The 6,262-nt window shown below is 39.8% G+C and overlaps 1 pseudogene; it reads right to left on the reverse strand.

Annotated features, from left to right (window-relative positions):
• Positions 1 to 246: 246 nt before the first annotated feature.
• Positions 247 to 1,242, reverse strand: LOC102875109 (annotated as a pseudogene).
• Between the last annotated feature and the right edge of the window lie 5,020 nt (positions 1,243 to 6,262).

Here is a 6,262-nt window from a genome sequence, read left to right on the forward strand (position 1 = left end):
AATTTCCATATTCTGTCAGGTCACTTTTTTTTTCTTTTGGCTGAGTATAATGTACTTTATTGATGTACATGACAAGATGGGTTCTCCAAGCCCCTCTCCTTTCTTAGGGGGACTGGATGGAAATTGTGTCAAGGATGTGAGATTCTCAGCATGTGGGAGGATCGAGTTGGTGGCAAGGACTCTCCAGAAGCCGAAGGTCTCTCTCTCTTCTAGTGCTATTATTGGGGCTGGTGTTCCAAGGGGCTTTTATTCTTTGGAGGCCATGTGAATCATCAGGGTGACCATCCAGTTGTTATAGCCAAATTCATTGTCAAACCAGGAAATGAATTTGACAAAGTGGTCATTCAGGGCAATGCCAGCCCCAACATCAAAGGTGGAAGAGTAGGTGTCACTATTAAAGTCACAGGAGACAACCTGGTCTTCAGTGTATCCCAGGATACCCTTGAGGGCCCGTTCTGATGCCTGCTTTACTACATTCTTTATGACATCATATTTGGCAGCTTTCTCCAGACAGGTCAGGTCTACAACTGACACACTGGGGGTGGAGACATGGAAAGCTATGCCAGTAAGTTTTCCATTCAGTTCAGGGATGACCTTGTCCTAGGCTTTGGCAACACCAGTAGATGCAAGGATGATGTTCTGGGCAGCACCATGGCCATCATGCCACAGTTTTCCCGAGGGGCCATCTACAGTCTTCGGGGTGGCAGTGATGGCATAGACTGTGGACATGAGTCCTTCTACAATGCTGAAGTTGTCATGGATGACCTAGGTCAGGGGTGTTAAGTAGTTGGTGGTGCAGGAGACATTGCTGACAATCTTGAGTTGTCATAATTTTCACGGTTCACATCCTTCACAAACATTGGCAGAGGGAGCAGGGATGATTACCCATTTGGCACCACTCTTCAAGTGAGCCCCAGCCTTCTCCAAGATTGTGAAGACACCAGTGGACTCCACGACATACTCAGCACCAACATACTCAGCACCAGCATCACCCCACTTGATGTTGGCAGTATCTCACTCCTGGAAAATAGCCATGGCTTTCCCACTGATGATAAGCTTCCCATTCTCAGCCTTGACAGTGCTGTTGAACTTGCCAAGGGTGGAATCATATTGGAACATATAGACCATGTAGTTGAGGTCAATGAAGGGGTCATTGATGGCAACAACATCCAATTTGTTAGAGTTAAAAGCAGCCCTGGTGACCAAGCGCCCAATGTGGTCAAATCCGTTTACTCTGACCTTCACCACGGTGTCTCAGGGATGTGACTGAAGCTGCATGAGAAAAGATGGCAATCTGGATCAATGAAAAGCAGTGAACCCAGGTCATCTTTCTTTGGAATGGGAACAAATATATATCTCTTCCAGTCAGTTGGTCAGGTGGTTGTCCTCCAGATTTCTTGGCACAACTTGGTGAGCACATCCAGGGCAGTGTCTGTTGGTTGAAATCTGTCAATTGGTATGCCATCAATAATTGGGACCTTGTTTTTTGTCAATTCTTTCAAAGCAACTTGACCTTCTTCCATCAGCACAGGCTCTTTCCACATACGTTGTTTCATAAGATTCTTCTGTGTCCTATTCTTTTTGGTACAATGACTCTGTATACTCTTTCCATCTTCTTTTAATGCTTTCTGGATCATTTAATATTCTTCACAAATCATCCTTAAGTATTGCAACATGAGGCTTGACTTTGTTCTTCAGTTCCTTTAGCTTAAGAAATGATGAGCTAGTTTGACCCCTTTGATTTTCTGATTCCAACTCTTTGCACATTTCATTATAATATTTTACTTTGTCTTCCAATGCTGCCCTTTGAAATCTTATGTTCAACTACTTAATATCTTGACTTTCCCCCTTTACTTTGGCCTCTCTGCACTCTAGGGCTATTTCAGAGTTTCTTCTGACATCTATATTGTTCTTTTCTTCCTCCTCTGTTTTTGCAATAAACTTTTGAATTCTTCCTGGATGATATCCTTGATATCCTCCCACAGCTTATCTGGTCGTCGTTCTTTAGCGTTCAAGGCCTTAAACAAACCTGTCCCTGAAATGGTTTTAAAATTCAGATGGGATAAACTCAAGGTCAAATTTTGGTTCCTATGAACTCGATTTCATTTTTCTCAACGTCAGCTTGAACTTGCATATGAGTAGTTGGTTGTCTGTTCCACAATCAGCACCTGGCCTAGTATTCACAGCTGACATTGAGCTTCTCCAGAGATTCTTTCCACAGATGTAATCTGTCTGAGTCCTATGCATACCATCAGGTGAAATCCATTTGTATAGCCTTCATTTATGTTTCTTATAAGATATATTTGCAATGAATAAGTCATTGATTGTGCAAAATGAAATCATTCTATGTCCAGCTTCATTTCTGTTACAAAGTCCATGTTTTCCAACCACTGATCCTTCTCTGTTCCCAACTTTTGCCTTCCAGTCACCAATTATTATTAATGCATTTTGATTGCATATTCAATGCATCTCTAACTGCAAAAGTTGGTAGAAGTATTCGATTTTCTCCCCTTTGGCTCTGGTTGTTGATGGATATATTTGAATGATGGTGGTATTCATTGGACTTCTTTGCATGCGTATGAATATTATCCTGTTACTCATAACACTGTATTTCAAGATGGATCTAGAAATGACTTTTTTAAACTATGAAAACAACCCCATTTTTCCTCACATTTTCATCTCCAGCATAGCAGATCATATGATTATCTGACTCAAAATGTCCCATGCCAGTCCATCTCATTTCTCCAGTATTTAGTATATCAATATTTATAGGTTGTATTTCTTTCTTGGTAATATCCAATTTTCCTACATGCATGGTTCTCACATTCCATGTTCCAATCACTAGTGTCTGCTTACAGCTGTTCCTCCTCTTATGTGTTTCTGTGCTTGAGGGCTTAGCCTCATTTGCCATATCTGCTAGTCTAAGTGTGCTCTATTGCACATAGGGTTTTCGAAGGCCTGCTATTTCAGAAGTGGATGGCCAATACTACTTCTTACTCTGTCTTAATTTGAATGCTCAGATTTAGAACATTGTCTGACAGATAAGCATTTTATGGAAAAGAGCAGATTAAAAATATTTCCCAATTGTATAAATAACCAATAGATTTGGAGTTGTACCCACCCTTGGCATGTTTGTCTTGACCTACCTCTTTCCCTGCTCTGCAGCATTCCTTTCTACTTCCACCTACTCCATTCAACACCTATCTCCCCTATCTAACCCTTGATGCAATGGCTTATATCTCAGTCTTTCTGGGATTCTGTGATTCTGAACTCCTCAAGCTGCTGCCAGTTTCTTCTGCAGCAGGCAGTATCTCTTGCATGAGGTAAGAGGTGGGGACTCAACCATTTCAAGTACAAATTGAGATACTTTGGAGTGAACCTAACTAGGGACACAAGTCTTATACAAAGAAAAGTACAGAACATTTCTGCAAGACAAAACAGAAAACCTAAATAAATGGAAAAACTGTGCCTTGTTCATGGATGTTATTGTTTTTGTTATATTCTGTCAAGTCGCTTGAACAACAGCTCTGAACCCTGCACTATATCCTTCACCAGCCTTATTGTCCCTTACACACCTACCTCAATCACCCTAGTCACTAAATCAATACATCTCATCGAAGGTCTTCCTTTCCTGTGCTGTCCCTTCATCCTTCCAAACATGAAGTCCCTCTCCAAGGACTGGGTACTACTTGCAACATTCCCAAAGTATGTCAGATGAAGTTTTAGAATCCTTGCCTCCAAGGAGCAGCCTGATTTCACCCTCTCCAGGACGAACCTGTTTGTCAATGGTATATTAAATAATCTTCTCTGGCACTACAACTCAAAGGTATCAATTCTCCTTCTATTATCCTTAGTCATTGTCCAGATTTCTGACATACAGTAAGTAACTACAAAGACTATGGCCTGGATCAGACACACCTTAGTCTTCAGACTGACATAATTGCTCTTCAGTACTTTGGAGAGGTCTTTGACAGCACACTTTTCCAATTCAATTTGTCTTTTGTTTTCCTAGCTACTGGTTCCTAGAGTGTTAATTGGGAAGCCAAGCAAAATGAAGCTGTTAACAATCTCAATCTCTTTACCACCTATCATGATGCTGTCAATTGGTCCAGTGGTGAGAATCTTTCTTTTCTTGATGTTGAGCTTCAATCCATTTTGAAGGCTGCAGTCCTTGACCTTCTGCAGCATGTGCTTCAGGTCCTCCTCAGTTTTAGCAAGCAAGGTTGTGTCGTCTGATAGCACAGAATGTTTATGAGTCTTCCTCTAACCCTGATGCCACATTCCTCCTCATAGAGCCAAGCCTCTTGGATGATCTGTTCTGAATATAGATTGAAAAGTTATGGAGATATGAAACATCTCTGGCATACATCCTTCCTGATTTTGCAAGATGCAGTGTTTCCTTGCTCTGTTCTGATGACAACCTTCTGGTCCAAGTATGGGTTTCACATAAGCACAATCAAGTTTTCTGAATTCTCGTACTTCTCAGATTTAGACACAGAATCCAATGATACATCAAAAAAAAAATTCACCATGACAATGTGGGATTCATAACAGGTATGCAAGGATGGTTCAACATAAGAAAAACAATCAATGTAATTCATCACATTAACAAAGCAAAGAACAAGAACCACATGATCCTATCAATTGATGTAGAAAAGTCCCTTGAAAAAATCCCTTCACTGATTAAAACACTCAAAAAAGTAGGATTAGAGGGGTCTTTCCTCAACATAGTAAAAAGTATGTACACAAACCTGATAGCCTACATTGTTCTCAATGGAGAGAAGTTAAAGACATTCTCCTTGAAGACAGGAACTAGACAAGGAAGCCCACTATCACCTCTCCTATTCAATATTGTATTAGAAGTCTTAGTGGTAGCAATAAGACAAGAGAAAGAAATAAGAGATATCCAAGTTAGCAAAGAGGAGGTAAAATTATCTCTCTATGCAGATGATATGATAGTATACTAAGAAAGCCCTAAAAATTCAGCAAGAAAACTACTAGACATAGTTGACCAATTCAGCAAAGTGGTAGGATACAAGATCAGCATACAAAAGTCAATTGGCTTTCTCTATAGTGACAAAGACAATGCAGAAATGGGGTTAAGAAAAACAATGCCCATAGCAATAATGAATTACAAGATAAAATGTTTGGGAGTAAATCTAACTAGAAACACAAGAGATGTATTTAAAGAAAATTACAAAACATTACTTGAAGAAACAAAAAGAGACCTTGGGAAGTGGAAGAATATCCCTTGCTCATGGACAGGAAGACTCAATATTGTGAAAATGACAATCTTATCAAGGGCAATCTACATATTCAACACAATCCCAATACAAATACCAATTCATTCTTCAAAGATATGGAAAAGACAATCCCCAATTTCATTTGGAATGGAAAGAGACCCCGAGTAAGCAAAGCACTCCTTAAAAAGACCAACAAGGTAGAAGGCATCTCACTACCCGATTTCAAGTCCTACTACACTGTTGTGATGGTCAAGACAGCGTGGTACTGGTACAATGACAGACATATAGATCAACGGGACTAGAACTGAGAACCCAGAATTAAGCCCATCTACCTATGGTCAACTCATTTTTGACAAGGAGATAAAATCAGTTAAGTGGGGAAATGACAGCCTTTTTAACAAATAGTGTTGGTAAAATTGAAAAATTATCTGCGGAAACTCAAAGAAAACCTACAACTCACACCATACAGAAAAACCAACTCAAAGTGGATCCAAGACCTAAGACTAAAACCAAGGACTATAAATTTCTTTAGTAAAAAGCTTGGAAGAACTCTAGAAGCACTAATCCACAACATGAACAGTCTTCCAAGCATTCTGAAAAACCTATAACCAGGAGAGGATAAAACAGATGAAGGAGATCTTCTAAGAATCAAATCCCTATGCACATCCAAAAACTTCTCCAACAGAGTAAAAAGGGAAGCCACAGACTGGGGGAAAATATTTGATAATGACATGCCTCATAAGGGACTTATATCTAGAATTTATAGAACACTCAAGCACCACAACAAGATAAAGGTAAACAACCCAATTGCAAAATGATCACAGGATATGAACATTCAGATAGCAAACAAATAACTACATGATGAAATGTTCAAAATCCCTAGCTCTAAGAGAGAACAAATCAAAACAACTATGAGATAACATTTTACCCAAGTAAGACTAACAAAATTTAACAGAGGTGCAAACAACAAATGTTGGCAAGGTAGTGGAGAGACTGAAACCCTTATTCCCTGTTGGTAG

Source organism: Elephantulus edwardii, unplaced genomic scaffold (assembly GCF_000299155.1).
Source record: "Elephantulus edwardii isolate Elephantulus edwardi_28Jun2011 unplaced genomic scaffold, EleEdw1.0 scaffold00341, whole genome shotgun sequence".
Lineage (NCBI taxonomy): Eukaryota > Metazoa > Chordata > Mammalia > Macroscelidea > Macroscelididae > Elephantulus > Elephantulus edwardii.